General features: G+C 38.4%; 1 long non-coding RNA gene across 1 annotated transcript; it reads left to right on the top strand.

Moving 5' to 3' along the window:
• Window positions 1-20,815: 20,815 nt before the first annotated feature.
• LOC144381180 (uncharacterized) lies at window positions 20,816-23,786 on the top strand. Its single transcript, XR_013446020.1, has 3 exons — window positions 20,816-21,528; window positions 21,996-22,091; window positions 22,927-23,786. It is a non-coding gene; the product is annotated as an uncharacterized LOC144381180 (long non-coding RNA).
• Window positions 23,787-24,530: the final 744 nt, after the last annotated feature.

The raw sequence follows: 24,530 nt of genomic DNA on the forward strand, positions 1-24,530 counted from the left end.
CTACCAAATGGTGTTGAGTCCTCAAGCCAAGTGCAGGCGCCACTCAAAGGGGGTAATGGGGAAAAAGACACCACTCATTTAGCAGGGGTAACTGTAAAAAGTACCGTTAAAACTAGACAAGATCAGGTAGACTGATTTAGTGTAAATTTTAAATTACATCTGGCTTTTGGGAGGACAATGTTACATCACCCAAAGTATTAAAGCAATAGTACTGTATAAGAACACCAAACAGTACTCAAATTAGTCAGCAACTGACTAGTCAATTGTCTATCAAAAGTTTCTAATAACTATTTTCCTAGGTGAGTTTTCACTTTTTTTTTTTTTTAGAGATTTTATTTATATATTTGCAGAGAAACAGGAGAGAGGGAACACAAGCAGTGGGGAGTGGGAGAGGGAGAAGCAGGCTTCCTGCAGAGCAGGGAGCCCAACACAGGGCTCGATCCCAGGACCCTGGGATCATGACCTGAGCTGAAGGCAGACGCTTAATGACTGAGCCACCCAGGTGCCCCATGAGTTTTCACTTTTTAATATCACAACAGGACTCAAGTTGGAAGCTCTTCGTCCCTGCTTTCTCCCTTTCCTTACCTATCTTTTTAGGTCCCAATGGGGCAATCTTGGATCCAGACCCACATGAGCTGTCCCTCACCATAGGTTTTAGTGGCAAAAGGGAAGGGTGTGCCCTGTAGTAATACATGTAACACGACATCTGTGGATTACCTTGTAGTTCCAACTGATGCACTCAAAAAATCAGATGTTTTCATTGAATTGTTCTTTAAATTTTTTAACCTCTGTTCGTCCATAAACCAGATAATCTGCCCTTAGATTGAGTTGACTATACATAAAATATGCATACTTCACTCTCCTCCCCACTCCCCCTAATTCACCCATAAACATTACTATGGTGTCAGAAAAGTTCACGTGTCTGAGGAATCAGGAGTGAAACTAGAGACGCAGGCATTCCTTGATCAAAGACTATTTACCTCCATCTCTGCTCTTTTTTTTCTGTATGGGCTATATTCTCATCAGTCTTTTCCAGTGATGACAAATACATCTTCTGGCAATTCCAAGTTAGTATGGCTCTACGCATTTACAATCCCAAGGAGAATACTTCTTTCTAAATAGCTCCAGCAAAATCCCCAAGGCTATTTCTCAGCTTTGCTGGAGATCATGCTTATTGATCACTGAACATTATTGGTTCAATTTTTCAAACTGGAATACAAGCAGTAGAGTGGATAAAAGTATTACGTCCGTGTTAAATTTATTGAAGCTGATAACTATACCATGGTTATGTAAAATAAATCCTTATTGGGAAATGCACATTGAAGTATGTAAGGGGATGAAGCATAATGCATGCACTTTACTCTCAAATGATTTAGAAAAAATATGTATATATAGACAGAGTAAATGATAAGACAAATAGGATAAAATGTTTATAAGTGAATCTGACTTAAGGGAACATAGATATCCTTTGTCCTTATAATACAACTTCTGTCAGTTTCAGATTATTTCCAAGTAAAAACATTTTAAGTAGACAGATACACTAACAGGACCCAAAATCAGACCCATGCTATAACATATATATAAATAAAAGGCAAAAGTACAGACAATGCAACGATGTTAAAAGACTTTTTTCTGTCTTACTTAAAACCTATCTAAGTATCCAAAGATTATCCATTAATAAATTTTTGAATGGGAGAAGACACTTTCATATTTAACTGAAAAAAAAAACTCAATAATTTATGTTTTTAATTCTTTAAAATCATTTAGAAAGATTAACAGCACAGTAGAAAAAATTGTGCAGAAAATTTGCACAGACCCTTAAAAACAGTATATATAAATTTTTAAGAAACAAAAAACATGCTCAGGTCTTTTAATAATTAAATGATCAAAATAAATAAAGATGAAATACCATCACTTACTAACCAGAATAGCTAAAATGAGAAAGACCGACACAAGTAATTTCCAATATTGTGTAGAAGGAATAGCTATGCCTATCATGATTTCTACTGTGGCCATCAAAACAAGAAGATGTGTAATAATTAGAACTCTCTTACACTAGTCATTGAGTTGCGTATTGGTCAAACGCCTTTGGAAAACTGTTTAGTGACATGTAATTTGAATATATGCAGTGACTCAGACCAAGTAATTTCATATGTTGGTCAGTACTTAACTAAGATATTGATTGCATGTGCACCAAAAGAAACCCAACAAGAATGCTCATGGTTGCATCATTGCTAATAGCCCCAACCTGGAAACAAACCAGATGTCCATCAACAGCAGAACTGATAACTGTGGTATATTCATAAAAAGACCACACCGCAGTGAGAATGAATGAATTGCTCCATGAGACCACATGGATGAGTGTCACAAATATAATGCTGAGCAAAAGAACTCACACACAGAATAATTCCTGCTGTATGGTTCTAAATACGCAAATTTATAAAAACAGGCAATACTAACCTGTGGTGTTAAAAACTAGATGACAGTTAGCTCTGGCAAGATAGAATGGATAGTGGTTGGGGACTATCAGGAGATGGGCTTCTGGGTTGCTAGTTTAATTTCCTTGAACTGTGTTGTAGTTACAAGGGCATATTCACTTTGTGATACATCACTGAGTATTAGAGTTGTGCTTTATGCCTGTGCTTTTTGGTATGCGTGTTATTCTTCAATAAATGCATTTGAATACATTTTTACTATTAGGACAAATAAGGTAAATTATGAGACTTTGCAATCTTAATATCATTTCCATTTTATGAAAAATAGTCACCCAAAGGATTCCAAGCTGAAGCGTTTCAATTATTCAGCTTACATTTACAAATATATAGATATATATTTTTTGAACATCCACAACTATCTGATATAATGTCATTTGAGTGTAGAAGGACAATTATGTTTACAGTTTGCTGAATCTGTAATCTTTTAGTTGAAAGTTGAGCTAGCTATCCACACCCATCAGTGAAACTGCTTTCACAGAAGAGTCCAACCTGTGACAATTAGTGGAGACATCAGAAAAGTTGTTTCTTCATTATCTCTGTAGAACATTCGATTTCTTAGAAGCACAGGCCATCAAAACTCTCATTTCAGGTTTTTCTTTCATTATTTTATGTGATCTTGTTATCAGAAAAGAATTTTTATGTTCCAGTATCACAGGGAGGGCATAATAAAGACTATTGTGGTTGCCACGGTGGCCATCAAGACAAGGCCCATGTGTATTCCCTGGATCCCAGCGATGACCCTTCCTGGATGTAATGGGAAATCTGCTGTCAGCCAGAAAGTCATGGATCCTCTCCTGGGGAGCACTGGTTGGTATCTGAAGAGAGACCTGCACTGGGAATTGTGGAGGCTGAATACAGTCACAGTATCTGTGTCTGATGCTTAAAGTCCACAGGCAGTAATCAGGGGAAGATCACAGATAGGCTGGAATCCCGTGAGCATGAGCTAGGACCTCATACCGACAGACTGAAACCTGTGTCCATTCTTCCTGCCTCTGACCTCGGTGATCAGGGTGTCCTGCAGAAGGCAGGGCCCTTCATCCTGGAGCTCAACACACACCTGCATCCCACGAATCAGAGAAACTGAAGGAAAAACGCAAAGGAAGACAAAGCAAGTGCAGGTCCAGCTTCTGCTTCTTGCCAGTGAGGTGAGTCAGTTGGTTCAGCAACAATGTGCGTGTGTGTATGTGTGTAGACACATGCTACAAAATCCAATTCGTTCATTTTATTATCAGTTCTAGGCTTTAAAGTTAACTAAGGTTAAGGTCCTTTGGAAATTATATATAAGCTAACTACAGAGCAACACATTTACTGTTGATATCAAAAAGTCTGTCACAAGTATAATTCAAGGGAAGTGAACACCAGTGTTAAGTTTTTCATAATCTTAAACATGTGGAAGTAATATAATTTAGCAGATAAGTAAAACCGTAAGTTTAGATTAACTAAGCCCTCTGTGAGAAAGCAAACCCAAGTGTGATACTGTGATTTATAATAAGAAATATATATTTTTGGTCTTTGTCCTTATTTCTGGCAGAGTTCCTAAAACCCTTGGAATTTCCTAAGTGATGAGAGTGATAACAGTCTTTTGTTGTGTTAATGACTTGTGGACAGCACCTAAGGAGGTTAGCGGATTGGAACTGTTGGCCTCACCCCCCTTGACCTTGGGAAGGACAAAGGCTAGAGGTTGAATCAGTCATCAGTGGCCAATCAATTGTGCCTATGTAACAAAGCCTCCATAAAAACCCAAACCCAGTTTGGTGGAAATGGGAAGTTTTGGGGAAGGTGGTATGCTTGGACGGGATATAGAAGCTCTACGCCCTTTCCCCTACCCCTTGCCCTGTGCATCTCTTCCATCTGGCTGTTCCTGAGTTACATCCTTTTATAATAAACTGGTGATCTAATGAGTGAAATGGCTGAGTTCTGTGAGTGGCTCTAGCAAAGTAATTGAACCCAAGGAGAGGGTCATTGGAACCTCCAATCTAAGCACAGGTGACAACCTGGATTTGTGATTGGCAACTGAAGTTGGGAGCAGTCTTATAGGACTGAGCCCTTAGCCTCTGAAATCTGAGGCTATCTCCAGGTAATTGTATCAGAATTGAGTTAAATTATAGGACACCCACCTGGTGTCTGAGAATTGTTTGGATGTATACAAAAAACAAAAACAAAAAAACCCCCACACACTGGAATTGGTGATCAGAAACATACCATATCTTACAAAACAGAGAATGCATGCTTACAGTATATTCCATAATGATAAAGCTCAGGAAGAAACATTTGGTTCTTTTTAAACCAAAATCATCAAGCTAGTCTGATTTATTTACAGAGTCACCTTGATTATGGGCACTTGGGTTCTTATGTAAAAATCCCTCTAAACTAGTGTTTCTATGAGAAGTTTTATTTTTGTTTTCCTAAAAAGGCCACATTCAGAGAATTAGAAGTTTGGTTTCTTCTCTGGGAATCCTAGAGTTTCCTTATATTAGATTTATATATAAAAAAAAAAACTATTCTCTATAAATTTATCAGAATTCCTTTACCTTGAGTCTTTATAACCTAATTTGTTAATCCCTTCCAATTGTAGGGAAATATTTGAGAAACACACAGTAAGAGAAAGGTAAATGTGTCTCATTTACAGACATAGACACACAGCTTGCAGCTTCGTTTCACCAACCTTAACCACAAGTCAAAAGTAAACAATACAAAAGCTCACCTGTGCAGGTCTCACGGGACTGTTCTCCTTTTTGGTGGACAGAAGACATTTTCTGGAGTTGTATGAAGTCACATACAAACAAACCAGAGTTTCTGTCTTCTCCCACACATCAGAGAATAGGTTCATCTGCCATCACCTGCCCAACAGAGATCCAATTTGAGGAATTTTCTTTTTTTTTTTTTAAGATTTTATTTATTTGACAGGACAAGCAGGGGGAGCAGCAGGTAGAGGGAGAGGGAGAAGCAGACCCTCTGCGGAGTGGGGAGCCCAATGCAGGGCTCGATCCCAGGACCCCAGGACCCTGACCTGAGCTGAAGGCAGCCGCTTAACCTACTGAGCCTCCCAAGCGCCCCTGATCTGAAGAATTTTTTAAAGCAGAAAAAAACCTAGGGGCAAGAACAGAAAGACTTATAATGCTGTCAACAGTCCACTGTGGAAAAATCCTAGGAACATTAAGACTTGTTAAAAAGGCAGCAAGATAGGGGCGCCTGGGTGGCTCAGTTGTTAAAACGTCTGCCTTTGGCTCAGGTCATGATCCCAGGATCTTGGGATCAAGCCCCGCATCAGGCTCCCCGCTCACTCGGGAGTCTGCTTCTTCCTCCCCCACTACCCCTGCTTGTGTTCCCTCTCTCGCTATCTCTCTGTCAAATAAATAAATAAAATCTTTTAAAAAAAAAATCTTAAAAAAAAAAGGAACAAGATAACAAGGTGTGTCATCTGATGGAAAGTTGACGTTTTTTTACAAGATACCTCAAACTGGAAAAGGGGTTTCAGATTGAAGTTTATCTTTATTTCACTACAGAGCCTTCAGGAAAGAGTCCACATATGAATGCACGTATGAATGCACATGAAATGAAGATCACAAAGAATTCTGACTTAATCATCCATTGAAAAGTTATTTCAGAAAGATAGTTTTAATTAATGTTAAAGAACCACAGACCAAGAGAGCACGTTCTGAATGGAGCACTGGGTGTTATACGCAAACAATGAATCATGGAACACTACATCAAAAACTAATGATGTAATGTATGATGATTAACATAATAAAAAAAAAAACCACAGACCAGCACTAACACCTTTTTTATATAAGAACATTTGCACTAGAGAGAAAATGTGACAGTTAATTTTATATGTTACCTTACTGGGTCATGGGTGTCCAGACTTTTGGTCAAACATTATTCTGGGTGTGTCCGTGAGAGTGTTTCTGGATGAGATGAACACTTGACTCTACAGACTAAGTAGAGATTGCCCTCTCTAGAGTGGGTGGGACCCATTCAATCCATTGAAGATCTGAATTGAACAAAAAGGCTGAGTAAGCAGGAACTCCTCCTCCCTGACTCTTGAGCTGGAACATTGGTCTTTGCTGGCCTTCACACTTGGATGGAAACATCAGCTCTCTTTGGGTCTCAAGCCTGCCAATTTTCAGACAGGAACTTAAACCATTGGCTGTCCTGGTTCTCAGGCCTTCAGACTCAGACTGGGACTCTAGCTTGCCAACTCCAGATCTTGGGACTTACCAGCTTCCATAGTTGTGTGAGCCAATTTTTTATAATCAATCTCTCTATTCCTTTTTTAAAATATTTTTTTTTTTTTTTTTTTTTTTATTTATCTGAGAGAGAGAATGGGAGACAGAGAGCATGAGAGGGGGAGGATCAGAGGGAGAAGCAGACTCCCCGCTGAGCAGGGAGTCCGATGTGGGACTCGATCCCGGGACTCCAGGATCATGACCTGAGCCGAAGGCAGTTGCTTAACCAACTGAGCCACCCAGGCGCCCCTTAAAATAGATTTTTAAGTAATCTCCACACCAAACATGGCTCGAACTCACAATCCTGAGAATAAGAGTCACATGCTCTACCAACTGAGCCAGCCAGGCACCCCCTCTTTGTATTCCTATTGGAATTGTTTCACATCCTATTGGTTCTGTTCCTCTGGAAAACCCTAATACAGAAACTATAGAAGACATAGAATTTTTTTTTCTATGTATAAAGTAAGAAAATAGTTGATTTATAAAGAAAACAGAGAAGAAAATAGTTGCAAATTTAATAATGTGAAAAACTTTTCTGTGACTCCAGAACCCTAGCCTGCAAACAACGTTTGTAGAGTATCTCAGAATGCAGGGTCTAGTAGGTACAACCATATAAAAACAAGTTTCCTCCAACCCCAAAGACGCTAATATCATTAAAATGAACAAAATGGGGGTAGCCTGTGTGACAGCAGAAGACAGTAAGTTCAACGTGGGACAGGTTCAGTTTGAGGTGTTTAGAGAGGCCCTGGGCAGGACAGGTCACCTCTCTGTACTACCTTATCTGAAAAATGGAATAACATACATTCTTGATAGGCTGTTGTAAGAATTCAATGAATCAGTGTATGTAAACTGCTTAGAACGGCCTGGTCCATAATAAATTATATACACGTTAATCATTATGATGTATCTAGAGCTCTCTTGTGTGAACTACACATAGCAACAAGGCAGTTATCTACAAGTTAATGGCTGTTGATGACATGCAAGGAACAGAGCAAAAGAGAACACCAAAGAGACTGCTTTAACACCGCGAGAAGTGGATCCAAAAGACGCGTCGGACACGAGCTACCATGAAGGCAGAAGGAGAACCTGGAGCCTCCCAGGCTGGTGCAGGAACAGTCTACAGAGAAAACCATCTGCTTAAGGGGAACCGCTTCAAAGAACCCGAATGTCTTCAACTTAACCAAGGAGCTGGAAAATACTCTTCTGGCTACTGAGAACGAAATTGGGGCAGCATCAGTTTTGGCCCAACATGTGGCCCAACAGCCAAGAAAGGGAAGTCCCGTTGCAGAGCACGGGATGAGGGCAGGGTTTTCATTCCAGGATCTGCAGGAAGGAAGAGCTGAGGTCTGGCCACCACATGCCATCCCTGCCCGGCATCGAAGTTACGAAGGCCCGCCTGTCCTGCCTGTGGACCACAGATTCCCTTATGCTTTTCAGTCATACCTTTATAGTCGCTCTTGGAAGTCTATGTCGGTTTCCTCGGCGCTTGCCACGCCTAGCAGTATCCAGCGCCGCACAGGGTTGGGGGACCAGCAGACCAGCAGCGGTTCACCCAACTGCAAGCAAAGCCAAGCCCCGCGCGCATGCGCGAGTGTGGTGCTGAGCTGCGCACGCGCACTGAGCGTCCCTGTCTCCCGCCGACGCCATTGTGACGAACTTGACATTCCCTGCCGCCCTTGATACCCTTGGGCACGGACACAGACCCACGCGGGGACGCCGGCGGGCCTCTTCCACTTGTTTGGCCGGCCCCAGAAATGCCAGCGGGGCTGAGGTACTAGTGCGGGAGTATCACCGACTCCCGTGGGGGGCGTCAAGAGCCCGACGACTTCGTGAGTCTCCGCGTTCGAGTCCTGGGCCAGGAGCCTAGTCCCCCGAGGGCCTGGCGTGCGGGTCCTTGACTGTATGGACCTCTCGCCCCCAGGTTCCCTCCTAGACCCGGGAAGGAGGAGGAAGCTGATAGGAGAATCTCGCAGGGTCCTCTGAAAACTGCAGAGGGTGGTGTGAGTGGTTGCCCTCGGAGTTTCACACGTCCAGAGCTGCCCTACCTAACGGGTGGGCGTTCTCCTCACTGGCCTGGATCCAGTCACTTTTTTGTAAGCTCATTTGAATGCACAGGCAGTTCAGAAAATCCGTTTTAAATCTCTATTCCTTCACATATTATGATTGCATAAATTGGGGGTTGCTGGATTGGGCTGTGGCCATGAAGATCACACAAGGGATGATCTCTTGTATTTTACATAGCAGTTCAGGTTTAGGAATCACGGCGTAGGAAATTTCTTCCTGATAAAATACCCAAGCTGCTCATGCATCACCTAATCTTGGTCATCTTGCTTTGGGAGATCAAGGCTTGTGAAGTTACAACACCCTAAAATATTCTGGGAAAAGGATCTGACACAAGGGGCAGGAAGTAACTGGTCACTTAGCTGGTGACTGGCAGAGGATTATTCCTGTTAGAGGGAGAAAGAAAAACATAGAATGGTTTTCCCTTTTTAAAATAAGTTAACCAAAGCCCGGAAGCTGAAGGAAGTAGTTGCCCAAATCACCCTTCCAGGCATTGGCACAATCAAGACACCAAATTAAAGATCAAAAGATTTTAAACTTCTACTTTACATAAATATTTACCACCAAAATTGTCCTTACAGTGGTGATACCATTTTACGGTTTTTTTCTTTATTACTGCCTACGCTCACTGGCAATGTTTCCCCACATTCTGCCACGTTTGGTATTGTCAGAATTTTTTATTGTATCACTTTTTTTATTGAATGAATTAATGAAATGGATTCATTTTTATTTCACTAATGATTGCTGATACTACCTTTTCATGTTTATTGGACATTGCATTTCCTGCCATGAAACTGCCTATTTTTTTTTTTGCCCATTTTTTCTTTAATCATTAACTTTTATAAAGATACAAATAAAATATAAATCAATTTCCAATTAAATAAAAACAAAACCCCAAGCATCACAGGTAAATCTAAAGACTCCTTTGGGGCGCCTGGGTGGCTCAGTTGGTTAAGCGACTGCCTTCGGCTCAGGTCATGATCCTGGAGTCCCAGGATCGAGTCCCGCATCGGGCTCCCTGCTCAGTGGGGAGTCTGCTTCTCCCTCTGACCCTCCTCCCTCTCATGCTGTCTCTCATTCTCTCTCTCACAAATAAATAAAATCTTAAAAAAATAAAAAATAAAGACTCCTTTGATCACCACCCTTAAGATCATTTCCTCATCTTCCTCAGTGGAATCACTGTTGTCACTAGAGTATATATTTTTAGAATTTTCCAAAATAGTTTTACAACCTGAACCTACTGATAAATCATAGCACTGAGAAAAGACAATTAGAAATGAGCCTTATGAGTACATATAAAATTTATGTTTACACTATACTGTAGTCTATTAAGTGGACAATAGCATTGTCTAAAAAAGCAATGCACATAACCATCATCTGAACTTTCAACAAGTCTTCACCTTTTTGCTGGTGGAGGGTCTTTCCTCGGTGCTGAGGACTGTTGACTGGTCAGGGTGGTGGTTGCTGAAGGTTGGGAAGGCTGAGGCAATTTCTCAAAATAAGACAACAGTGAAGTTGACCACATGGGTTGACTCTTCCTTTCACAATTTCTTTGTGACATGTGATACTTATTTGATAGCATTTTACCCACAGTAGAACTTCTATCAGAATTGGAGTCAATCTTCTCAAACCCTGCATCTGCTTTATCAACTAAGTTCATGTAATATTCTAAATCCTTTGGTGTCATTTCAACAATCTTCGGAGCATCTTCATCAGGCTAGATTCCATCTCAAGGAACAACTTTCTTTGTTTATCCATAGGAAGCAACTTCTCATTTGTTAAAGTTTTATCATGATCTAGGGGTCATGAGATGGAGCCCCAAGTCGGCCTCCACACTGGGTGTGGAGCCTGCTTAACATTCTTTCTCCCTTCCTCTCCCTCTGCCCCCCACCCCCACTTTCTCTCACTCTGGCTCTTTCTAAAAAAAAAATAAATAAAAGTTTTATCATGAGATTGCAACAATTCAGTCACATGTTCAGGTTCCACTTCTAATTCTAGTTCTCTTGCCATTTCTACCTCTTCTTCAGTCACTTCCTCCACGGAAGTCCCTCAAAGTCATCCATAGGATTGGAATCAACTTCTTCCAAACTCCTGTTCATGTTGATATTTTGATCTCTTCCCATGAATGACGAATGTTCTTAACAACATCTAGAATGGTGAATCCTTTCCAGAAGGTTTTCAGTTTACTTTGCCCAGACCCATCAGAGCAATCACTACCTATGGCAGCTATAACCTTACAAAATGTATTTCTTAATAAGAAAACTCAACAGTGGAAATTCATTGATCCGTGTGCTGCAGAGTGGACGTTGTGTTAGCAGGCATAAAAACAACATAAATCTCACTGTCCATCTCCATCAGAGCTCTTGGGTGACCAGGTGCATTGTCAATCAGCAATAATATTTTGAAAGGAATCTTTTTTCCTGAGCAGTAGGTCTCTACAGTGGGCTTAAAATATTCAGTAAACTGTGTTGTAAACAGATGTGCTCTCATCCAGGCTTTGTTGTTCCACTGATAGAGCACAGGCAGAGTAGATTTATCATCATTTTTTTTTTTTTTTAAAGATTTTATTTATTTATTTGAGAGAGAGAGAATGAGAGAGAGCACATGAGAGGGGGGAGGGTCAGAGGGAGAAGCAGACTCCCTGCCGAGCAGGGAGCCCGATGCGGGACTCGATCCCGGGACTCCAGGATCATGACCTGAGCCGAAGGCAGTCGCTTAACCAACTGAGCCACCCAGGCGCCCCGATTTATCATCATTTTTAAGGGCCTTAGGATTTTCAAAATGGTAAATGAGCATTGGCTTCAACTTAAATCGCCAGCTGCGTTAGCCCCTAGCAAGAGTGTCAGCCTCTTCTTTGAAGCTTTGAAACCAGGCATTGACTTCTCTCTAGCTCTGAAAGTCCTAGATGGCATCTTCTTCCAATAGACGGCTGTTTTGTCTACATTGAAAATCTGTTATTTAGTGCAGCCACTTTCATTAATTATCTTAGCTAGATCTTCTAGATAACTTGCTGCAGCTTCTAAATCAGCACTTGCAGCTTTGCCCTGCACTTTTATGTTATGGAGACGGCTTCTTTCCTTAAACCTCATGAAACAACCCCTGCTAGCTTCAAACTTTTCTTCTCTTCTACAGCTTCCTCGCCTCTCTCAGCCTTCATAGAATTGAAGGGAGTTAGGGCCTTGCTCTGCATTAGGCTTTGGATTCCAGGAATGTTGGGGCTGGTTTAACCTTCTGTCTGGACCACTGAAACTTTCTCCACATCAGCAATAAGGTGGTTTCGCTTTCTTATCATCTGTAGGTTCACTGGAGAAGCACCTTACATTTCCTTCAAGAACTTTTCCTTTGTATTTACAACACAGCTGTTTGGTTCAAGAGACCTAGATTTTGGCCTCTCTTGGCTTTCAACATGCCTTCCTCACTAAGCATAATCATTTCCAGTTTTTTATTTCAAGTGAGAGACATGCAAATCTTCCTTTCACTTGAACACTTACAGGCCATTGTAGGATTATTAATTGGCCTCATTCCAATATTGTTGTGTCTCAGGGACTAGGGAGACCTAAAGAGAGGGAGAGAGACAGAGGAATGGCTGTTCAGTGGAGCAGAACACACAACATGTATCAATTAAGTTTGCTGTCTTAAATCGGCAGGGTTTGAGGCACCCTAAAGGAATTACAGTCATAACATCAAAGACCACTGTTCACAGATCACCAAAATAAATATAATAATAATGTTTTTTTAAAAAGATTCTATTTATTTGACAGAGAGAGCGAGCACAAGCAGGGGGAGCAGCAGGGGAGAGGGAGAAGCTGCCTCCCCACTGAGCAGGGAGCTAGATGGTGGGCTCAATCCCAGGACCCCTGGATCGTGACCTGAGCCGAAGGCAGACACTTAACTGACTGAGCCACCCAGGTGCCCCTAATAACAATCAAGTTTGAAATATTGTGAGAATTACCAAAATGTGACACAGAGACATGAAGTGAGCAACTGCTATTGGAAAAATGGTGCCAGGACACGTGCTCAACACAGGGTTGCTGCAAACCTTCCATCTGTTAAAAAAACGCAGTATCTGCCAAGTGCAATAAAGTGAAGCACAATAAAAAGTACCTATATACTAAATTTAAAGATCCCTATTAATAGAATATATAATCAATAATCAAGCAGGGGGAGCGGCAGGCAGAGGTAGAAGCAGCCTGCCTGCTGAGCAAGGAGCCCGATGCGGGACTCCATCCCAGGACCCTGAGATCATGACCCGAGCAGAAGGCAGATACTTGTGCTCTCTCTGACAAATAAAATCTTTAAAAAATATGTTATTTAAGCCCTCTATATACCTATTTTAAAAATAGGTATGAGCCTACTGAGCCACCAGGTGGCCTTAAATAACATATTTAATAAGGCCAAACCTTAAATTTAAATATTTTTGTAATACATGGAGAGAATACACCTTTTTTTTGAGCATTTATGGAACATATACAAAATTTATTAATATATTTAGCCCCCAAAAACCTTAGTAAATTACAAGCATTAGAAACGGAAAGGATGACACATCGTTTTACAAGCTAGTTCAAACAAATCTAATTCAAGTTACAGGTAAAAATTGTTATACAAACTGTTTAAGAGAATAAGACTAAGCTAGGTGTTCTATGTGTGAAGCCAAAATTTTCTAAGTGTTTAATAAATTGACTCTTCATATGCTTCCCAAAAGGAAAAAACTTATTTCTCCACTAAATGATAGGGCAAAAAAGAAGTGAAATATATGATCTTCTTCATAGTTGTAGACAGAGATGAGTGTGGTGTGGTAAAAGCGTGGGTATTGGGATTAGATCTCATTTCACATCCTGTCACCACAAATTATTTGCTATATTACTTCCAGAGACTGGGGACATTATCTCTGTCAGCCTCAGTTTTCTTGTCTTGAAAATGTGCAAAATTATAGCTTCTGTATGAGGTTGAGATAAAGATTAAATGTGGTGATACATGTAAATCTTAATACAGTTCCCTGGAACAAGGAAAGCACTCAACAAACATTTCCTTCTCTTTCTTGTATGTGTGTTCTCATATCCAGAACTAATCTGTTTTGTGGTTATTGCTGGCCTCTAGGGAAAAAAGTGACAATGTCAGGACCCCTGGCAACAAGGACCACGGATGCCGCTATCTGTGATCTGTGAGGAAATGTAGCAACTCTTGTGACCCTTCTGAGGTGGGAGGGACATGGTGAGGGTCCTGATGGGTGCTCCTGGGTGAGGACATCGCACTCATATAAATTGGTATGAAAGGATTTCCAGGCCAAAGTGTCGGGGACTTTCAAGGTAGGCTTGACTTTCATGTCTTTTATCTCATCTTCAGGTAAATGTCTTCCCAGGACTCTGCCATTCAAAGAGGAGCATCCCATAGGAAGATGTTATGGCTGCTCTGCGTTTAGCAGTTTTGTCTGAGGTAGGATGTGCCTTCTTCTGTTTCTAAACAGCTGTTTTGGTTTTCATTAAATAACAAGTAAGTTTATAAACTAAAGAGTGAAGTCTTAAGTGTTAGCAAGTTTGGCGTATGGCCATTGGGATTTTGTCTTGCTTGTTTTGAGTGTGTGTGTGCAAATGTGTCTAGATGCACCCTTCTTCTTTTTTTTTTTTTTTTTAAGATTTTATTTTTGACAGAGTGAGTGTACAAGCAGGGGAAGCAGCAGGCAGAGGGAGAGGGAGAAGCAGGCTCCCCGCCCAGCAGGGAACCTAATGCGGGGCTCGATCCCAGGACCCTGGGATCCTGACCTGAGCCAAAGGCAGATGCTTAACCGTCTGAGCCACACAGGTGCCCCAAGATGCACCCTTCTTCTTTTAAATGATTGTATATGGCATCATATGGTTGTACCATAATTTATTCATCTATTCCCCTTTTGGTGGCTGACTTCCTTGATTTTACACTCTGTGCTACGGCAAGAATTCTTGCACAAATAGTTTACAAACTTGTATTAATGTGGTATAGATCATAAGATTTTCACGTTAAAGATTTTGATAGATCCTTCAAAAATGCCTTTTGAAAGATTCTCATCATTAGTGAATAAGAATGAGAATACCAATTTCCAGTACGTGTAAATATCAACATTAGGTGCCGTCAAGCTTTAACATTTTTGTCAGGCATATATTGATGAGAAAAAGTATCGCATTATGAAATTTATTTTTAGGGATCAATGAGGTAAAGATCTGTTTTTCCAAGTGAGTAGCCAAATGCCTATGCAATATTTTCTGAATGAGTCATGTTTTCCTCAGTTATCTGAAATGCTGTCTTTATTATAAACCAAATTGATCTCTGTACCTGGTACAGTTTCTTTATTCCTTAATCTGTTTGACTGATGTATTTATACATTTGTGCACCAGGATTGTCCTGATTAATAGAGATTTAAAGCACTGGCAGATATCTGGTAGAATATGCTTCCAATATTTTCCTTTTTTGTAAGTTTCTTGACTACTCTAGAACATTGACTTTACCAGAACTTTATAATCAACTTACCAAGTTTTAGCAAATATGCCATTATAATTGGAATTGGATTGGATTTATAGATTAGTTTGGAGACAATTGATAGACATTAAGTCTAAGTCTGTCCATCTAGGAAACATGGTATGGGTTTCCATTTTTCAAGTTTTTAATGTCCTTTATTTTTTTTTTCAGCCAAAAGCTCTCACATATTTATTACTGAACCAACCTACTGGTACAGAAGCATAGTAACAGAGAAAAATCACTTCCCGAATAAAACATGTCTATTTTTAAGTAGTAGGGATGTTTACAGAGTGATAGGAGCACGTGACCTTCAAATAGCATAAATACGTGTGCGGTCTTATGTGCCATCCTTATAGATCCAGTTTGGTTCTCCAACGCCTCCTCTTGGAGTTGTACCTGATTTTATTACCAGTTTTCATCTGAATCCACTGTGGAATGGGAGAGTTCTGCTTTTGTTTCTTGATCAGGAAATGCTTGATCCTGAAAGTCTTTTGAGAAGACATGGCAAGGAACAGTCAACCACACACACCACAATGGCAGAGAAAAGGAAAGAGAGAGCTCAAGTTTTTAATGTCCTTTAAAAAAGTGTTATAGTTTTTTCACAGTTTTTGTACCTGTAGAAATTGGATCTTTCTTTTTTTTTTTTTTTTTAAAGATTTTATTTATTTATTTGACAGAGAGAGACACAGCGAGAGAAGGAACACAAGCAGGGGGAGTGGGAAAGGGAGAAGCAGGCTTCCCGCAGAGCAGGGAGCCCGATGTGGGGCTCGATCCCAGGACCCCGGGATCATGACCTGAGCCGAAGGCAGACGCTTAACGACTGAGCCACCCAGGCGCCCCGAAATTGGATCTTTCTAAAAGCTCATTTTGAGAATGGTTACTGCTAATATAAATCACAAATTTTATATATATCTTACTGCTCTCCTGGGTGCCAGGAGTATTCATTGCTATTGGGTTGCACCTGCATCTAGGCCTCTTTGGGAAGAGTTATAAAGTAGATATATTTTTTAATTTTTAAAAATTTTTTAAATTCCAGTATAATTAACATACTGTATTACATTAATTTCAGGTATACAATATAGTGACTCAACAAGTCTATTCATTACTCAGTGCTCATCGAGATAAGTGTGCTCTTAATCCTCTTCACCTATTTCACCCATCCTCCCACCAACCTCCCCTCTGGTAACCATCCCTTTGTTCTCTGTAGTGAAGAGCCTGATTTTTTGTTTGTCTCTTTTTTTTCCCTTTGTTTTGTTTCTTAAATTCCACAAATGAGTGAAATTATATGCTATTTGTCTTTTGCTGACTGACTTATTTCACTTAGCATAGTATTCTCTAGATATGTCCTGATTGTTGTTAATGGCAAGATTTCATTTTTGTATGGCAGAAGATTCCATTATATATACCACATATTTATCCATTCATCTGTTGATGGACACTTGGGTTGCTTCCATAATTTGGTTATTGTAAATAATGCTACAATAAACATAGGGGTGCATATATCTTTTCAAATTAGTGTTTTCATATTTTTTGAGTAAATATCCATAGTGGAATTACAGGATCAATGGTAATCCTGTTTTTAATTTTTTTGAGGAACTTCCATACTGTTTTCCACAGTGGATGCACCAGTTTGCATTCCCACCAACTGTGCAGTAGGGTTCCTTTTTCCTCCACATCCTTGCCAACACTTGTTGTTTCTTTGTTTTTTATTTTAGCCATTCAGACACGTGTGAGGTGATATCTCATTGTGGTTTTGATTTGCAGTCACTGATGATTAGTGATGTTGAGCATCTTTTTGTGTGTCTGTTGGCCATTTGAATGTCTTTGTTGGAGAAATGTCTGTTCGTGTCTTCTGCCCATTTTAAATAGAATTATGTGGGTTTTTTGGGTATTGAGATATATCAGTTCTTTATATATTTTGGATACTCCTTATCAGATACATCATTTGCAAGTATCTTCTCCCATTCAGTAGATTGTCTTTTAGTTTTGTTGATTGTTACCTTTGCTGTGCAGAAGCTTTTTATTTTGATGTAGTCTCAATAGTTTATATTTTATTTTGTTTCCCTTGCCTTAGGAGACCTATCTAGAAAAATGTTGCTATGGCCAATGTCAGAGAAATTACTGCCTATGCTGTCTTCTAGGATTCTTATGGTTTCACATTTAGGTCTTTAATCCATTTTGAGTTTATTTTTGTGTATGGTGAAAGAAAGTGGTCCAGTTCCATTCTTTTGCAATAGCTGCCCAGTTTTCCCAACACTATTTATTAAAGTCTCTTTTTCCCATTGCATATTCTTGCCTCCTTTGTCAAAGATTAATTGGCCATATAATCATGAGTTTATTTCTGGGCTTTCTACTCTATTCCATTGATCTATGTGTCTGTTTTTAACCAGTACCATACTGTTTTGATTACTGCAGCTTTGTAATATATCTTGAAATCTGGGATCGTTTTGTTCTTTTTCAAGATTGCTTTAGCCATTCACAGTCTTTGTGGTTCCATACAGATTTTAAGATGATTTGTTCTAGTTCTGTGAAAAATGCTGTTGGTATTTTGATAAGGATTGCAGGAATCTATAGATTGCTATGGACAGTATGGACATTTTAACAATATTTGTTCTCCCTCTTAATGAGCAGGGAATATCTTTCCATTTGTTTGTGTCATTTTTAATTTTCTCAATCAGTGTATTATAGTTTTTAGCATACAGATCTTTTATCTACTTGGTTAAGTTTATTCCTAGATATTTTTAATTTGTGGTGTAATTGAAAAGAGGATTGTTTTCTTAATTTCTCTGTTATTTCATTATTAGTGTATGAAAATGCAATGGATTTCTGTATATTGATTTTGTATCCTAGGACCTTACCGAATTCATTTATCAGTTCTAGTAGTTTTTTTGGTGGAATCTTTAGGGTTTTCTATATATAGTGTCATGTCATCTGCAAATAGTGAAAGTTTTACTCCTTCCTTACCAATTTGGATGCATTTTATTTCTTTTTGTTGTCTGAGTTCTGTGGCTAGGGCTTCCAATACTGTGTTGAATAAGTGGTGAAAGTAGACATCCTTGTCTTGTTCCTGATGTTAGGGGAAAATCTCTCAGTTTTTCACCAAGGAGTATGATGTTATCTGTGGGTGTTTTATATATGGCTTTATTATGTGGAGGTGTGTTCCCTCTAAACCTACTTTGTTGAGGGTTTTTATCATGAATGGGTATTATACTTTGTCACATGCTTTTTCTGCATCTATAGAAATGATCATGTGGTTTTTATCCTTTCTCTTGTTGATGTGATGCATCATGTTGATTTATTTGTGAATATGGAACCAACTTGCATCCCAGGAATAAATCCCACTTAATTGTGGTGAATCATTTTTTTAATGTATTGTTGAATTTGGTTTGCTAATATTTTGTTGAAGATTTTTGCATCTGTGTTCATTAGAGATATTGGCCTGTAGTTCTCCTTTTTCTAGTGTGTGTGTGTGTTTTTTTAAAAGATTTTATTTATTTATTTGACAGAGAGAGACACAGCGAGAGAGGGAACACAAGCAGGGGGAGTGGGAGAGGGAGAAGCATGCTTCCCGCCGAGCAGGGATCCAGAAGCCGAACTCGATCCCAGGACCCTGAGATCATGACCTGAGCCGAAGGCAGACACCCAACGACTGAGCCACCCAGGCACCCCTTTTTCTAGTGTTTTATCTGGTTTTGGTATCAAGGTGATGCTGGCCCCAAAGAATGAATTTGGAAGTTTTCCTTCCTCTTCTATTTTTTGGAATACTTTGAGAAGAATAGGTATTATCTCTTCTGTGAATGTTTGGTAGAATTCACCTGTAAAGCCATTGGTCCTGGTCTTTTGTTTGTTGGGAGTTTTAAAATTACTGATTCAATGTCATTGCTGGTGATCAGTCTTTTAAAATTTCCTATTTCTTTCTGATTCATTTTGAGAGATTATATGTTTTTAGGGATTTCTCCATTTCTTCTAGGTTGTCAAATTTGTTGGCATATAATTTTTCATAATATTCTCTTATAATCATTTATATTTCTGCTGTTTGGGTTATTTCTCCTCTTTCATTTGTGATTTTGTTTGAGTCCTGTCTTTTTTCATGAGTCTGGCTAAACCATTTTTCAATTTTGTTGATCTTTTCAAAGAACCAGCTCCTAGTTCCAAAGACCTGTTCTATTGTTCTTTTAGTTTCTATTTCATTTATTTCTGCTCTAATCTTTATTATTTCCTTCCTTCTACTGGTTTAGGGTTTTGTTTGTTCTTCTTTTTCTAGCTCCTTTATGTATAAGGTTAGGTTGTTTATTTGAGATGTTTCTTGCTTCTTGAGGTAGGCCCGTATTGCAATAAACTTCCCTCTTAGTACAGTTTTTGCTGCATCCTAAAGATTTTGGACCATAGTATTTTCATTTTCATTTGTCTCCATGTATTTTTTAATTTCCTCTTTGATTTCTTGGTTGACCCATTTATTGTGCAGTACCATGTTATTTAACCTCCATGTGTTTTTTGTGTTCTTTCCAGATTTTTTTCTTGTGGTTGATTTCTAGTTTCATAGCGTTGTGGTCAGAAAAGATGCATGGTATGACTTCAGCCTTTTTTACTTGTTGAGACCTGTTTTGTGGCCTAACATGTGATCTGTTCTGGAGAATGTTCCATGTGCTCTTGAAAAGAATGTGTATTCTGCTGTTTTAGGATGGAATGTTCTAAGTATATTTGTTAGATTCATCTGGTCCAATGTGTCATTCAAAGCTATTGTTTCCTGGTTGATTTTCAGTTTGGATGATCCATTGATGTGTGATTTTAAAGTCCCCTACTATTATTGTATTACTGCCAATTACTTCCTTTATGTTTATTAATAGCTACTTTATATATTTAGGTGCTCCCATGTTGGGTGCATAAATATTTACAATTGTTTTATCTTGTTGTTGTGTTGTTCCCTTTATGATTATGAAGTGTCCCTTTATGATTATGATTTGTCTCTTGTTATAGTCTTTGTTATAAAGTCTGTTTTGTCCGATATAAATATTGGCCAGAAACCCTGGCTTTCTTTTCACATCCATTTGCATGATAAATGCTTTTCCATCCCTTCACTATCAATCTGCATGTGTCTTTAAGTCTGAAATGAGTCTCTTTTAGGCAGCATATAGATGGGTCTTGTTTTTTTATCCACTCTGTCACCCTGTGTCTTTTGATTGGAGCAGTTAGTTCATTTACATTCAAAGTAATTATTGATAAATATGTACGTTTTGTAACTTGTTATGATTGTTTTTGTAGTTCTTCTCTGTTCCTTTCTTCTCTTGCTCTCTTCTCTCATGGTTTGCTGGCTTTCATTTGTGATATACTTGGATTCCTTTCTCTTTATTTTTTGCATATCTGTTACTGCTTTTTGATTTATGGTTATCATTAGGTTTATATATAACATTTTATGTATGTAGTAGTGTATATTAAGTTGATGGTCACTTAAGTTTGATATATACAATTGATTTATGTAATATTCAAATAGAAGCAAAGTTAATCAGTGTATTGTTTAGAGATCCATATACATTTGGTTAAGCTATAGAGAAAAGCAAGGAAATGTTTAACACAACATTTAGGATAGGTTATTACTCCTACAAGGATAAAATCCAGGAAGGACACACAGGTGAGTTCAAATATATTGGTAATGTTTTATTTTTTAAGCTGGGTAGGGGCACACTGTTGTTCAGTTTATAGTGATTTTTGTAGACATTCTTGTGTGTAGTCTATATTTAACAAAATTTTAAACTATTTAAGAAATCTCTAGTGAAGGAAGAAACTTATGCTTTCCGGTTTCAAATCATAAGCCAGTGGTTAAATGTTACTTGAAGGCAGATTTTTATTCAAATTATAAAAATTTATGCTAACCATGAAAAGCTTCTGAGAATGGAGTAGGCTGCCTTGTAAAATAATTAGTTTTAATCCTTGGAGCAGTCCAGGCAGAGATTAGGTGACTACTTGCTGAAGATATTCAAATATCCTCTTAGGAATTGGACGAAATGACCTGCAAGCTCCCTTCCAAATTAAGGATGTTCTATTTACATGAATCTCCCTATCAATATTCTGTGTATTTTTCTTCACAATAGGTTATGTAATGGATAATTTTGTATTATTATAATGTACTTTAGGAATCAATGACATTCAGGGATGTGCCAGTAGACTTCACCTGGGAAGGATGGAAGTTAATGGACCCCACACAAAGGAATCTACACAGGGATTAATGCTGGAGAACTACAGGAACCTGATCTCTCTGGGTAAGAACAGTTTCTCCTCCGTGACTCTCCATCTTTCTACTGGACCAAATGGAGCTTAGGGTCCAGGGCTTTATGATTTCTTACGGACCCTTTATGGAGTAATTCTATCCCCATTTCTAAGTAAAAACTCTGTTCTTCATAGAGGAAAAAATTTATATTTTCAGTGACTTACCTTGAAAGCAACACCTGAACATCCCAAGACTTAGGACTACCTCTTCTAGAATCTCTTTAAGATACTTCCATTCTGCCTTTTTTAGGGAGTAGGGGGAGTTGACCTATATTCATTCTGTGACAGTGTATTTCAGCATCCTTGGGAGCATAGATCTGAGTCCTCCCCAGGTACTTTTGTAATGAAATGGAACTCCTTGTACTGGCCACACCTTCCAAAAGATTGATGACCTCACCGAATTCTAGAATGGCTTTTTGTCACCAACATGGTCAATTCCCATTTCCTGTTTCCTGAACAGGGCTTGCAGTTTCCAAACCAGACATGATTTCCTAGTTGGAATCAGGAAAAGAGCCTTGGATGGTGGTGAGACAGATTTCAAGAAACCTCTATCCAGGTAAATAAATAAGAACCAGGATGTTAAGATTCATTGCAACCTCAGTTAGTGTTTAAAAATTACCTTTTGAAAAAAAAATTTTAAGTTAACTCTTGTCAGAGCTGTTTCACAGGAAAAGGACCATCTTTTGATTTTTGACATGCTTTGCTTGTTTTCTGTATCTCATTTCATCCCATGCTGCTTTCTCTGGGTCTTTGACTCCCAGCAGAATCCTGATATGAAGTATGGGAGCACACCTTTCATTTTTGAAATTTTTTTTCACATTATATAATATATACAGTTTCCTGAGTAACTAAATATTTTTCTGCTTTCCTACCCATCCTATACCACATGATTAACTTTTCCTTCAAAATTATTTCAGCCACATACATTTCTGTATTCCTCTGATCTTTCTCCATGCAGTTTACACATTCTGAGGGACTTTTTTTCCAAATTTTATTTGGTCTAGGACTTCCAAAAATTGCTAGTGGAAGTCACCTACATGTACAGAGTTTCTAAGGTCTCTAAATTATACCTTTCCTGTTTCTGCTGAACCATCTTTTAACCTATTGATTTGAATTCCTTGTCTTCCTCATAATAGGAAACTGTATTTGAGACCCTGGCTTTCTTGATTAAAAGAAATAGTAACATATATGACACCTTTCTCCTACAGAACATACCAGGTGGTTTCCACTAGAAATCTAAATGACAGCAAATCTTTAAAATTTTAAGTAAGTATATAATTTCCTCATGTGGTACTTAATATTACTGTGTATGTGACTCATCTATGACATTTAATGTTCTCTCTTAATTATGTGATTTCTAAAAGATCTATATGATTCCTTTTTTTTTAAAGTAGGCTCCATGCCCAATGCAGGGCTTGAACTCACGACCTCAAGATCAAGACCTGAGCTGAGATCAAAAGTTGGATGCTCAACTGACTGAGCCACCCAGGCACCCCTATATTATTCTATTTAAAATATTCTTGGTGGTTTTTAATATTCTGTTGTTTCTTGCTAATGTTTTTCATCCCATCTTTTATATTTTAAACATTTTCACCAAAGTTATTTTAAATTTTGTATCAGATAAGCTCTAGGTCTGAAGTTTTGGAGGATATATTTTCTGTAGGTTAGTGTTTCTGCCTTTCACTCACAGTGGCTTGTTTCCTTGTTTGTTCTGTAATTTTTTAAATCCTGGGCTTGTATTTATCTGATCTTTGCCTCCAGGAAACAAGAGAACTGAGATCTCCACTGATTTGCATTTGTTCAGTTTCTAATCTCAGAATGTCTTAAAGAAATATTTTTAAACAACGTTTTTCACTGCAAACCCTTTTTTATTCCATTCTTGTGTGTAAAATCTGTTGTTTAATTACTCTCTGACTCTCTGATACCACCCTCCTTTGAGGGTCTGCCTCATTCCCTGTGCATTTCTATATGTGGGAATATATTGGGAAGAGGGGTTAAAATAATTCATTCTTATTATTTATTATACAAGCCCTTTGCCAAGTAGTCAGCATGGATAATAAACTCCATGACACATAGTTTCTGTTCTCAAGATTTCCTCTCTGGTAGGGAAAACAGAAAGTAAATAAATCCTACTACAGCTTGTAGATGAACAGCCCTTGAATAAATAAAAAGATTTGTTGTAAATGAATACTTTCAGTCATTGTATTTTAAGAACTATCATTTTGTATGCATTGTGGAGAATTTCTGTAGCTTTTTATCAGTCTTTAAAAAGCTGGGGGTTTTTTTTGCATTTTGAAGAATTTTTGCTTTTTAAAATTTCCTATTTATTTTCAAGCATTTATATATGTTCTGCTTAATTGGCACTATGATCATGAATTTTTGTCTCTTTCAACTTTGAGGGAATTGTCATAAAGCAAACTATTTAGAAAAAGATGTTTCCAATCATTAGTTCATATATGATAACTTTTATGGGCTCTAGTTAACTTTATAACCTTTCATGCATTAAATTTTTTTCTTTTCTAAGTTGGATAATTTTAAAATATCATTTTCTTTCCCTTGTATCCTAAATTTATATCATAGTTATAAAAACTTTTCATTGTAGCTGTAATTTTGGTATATAAGTTGTATCAAATATGAGTAAAGCAGGGGATTTTATGCTTAAAGTTAATAAAAGCTGCTAAAATGTAAAATAAATATGTTGTCAAAATATGGCTTAAATAGATATATTGGAAAATAAGTTTCATTCACTGAAAATAAATTTAGTTTTTTTAAACACTTATTTCCATAAATATACTTAATTTTAAATAAATTCATGAATCATTCACTATTTATATATATATATTTTTAAAGATTTTATTTATTTATTTGACAGAGAGAGACAGCGAGAGAGGGAACACAAGCAGAGGGAGTGGGAAAGGGAGAAGCAGGCTTCCTGCGGAGCAGGGAGCCCAATGTGGGGCTCGATTCCAGGACCCTGGGATCATGACCTGAGCCA

The sequence above is a fragment of the Halichoerus grypus genome, chromosome 2 (genome assembly GCF_964656455.1).
Source record: "Halichoerus grypus chromosome 2, mHalGry1.hap1.1, whole genome shotgun sequence".
In the NCBI taxonomy this organism is placed as follows: Eukaryota; Metazoa; Chordata; class Mammalia; order Carnivora; family Phocidae; genus Halichoerus; species Halichoerus grypus.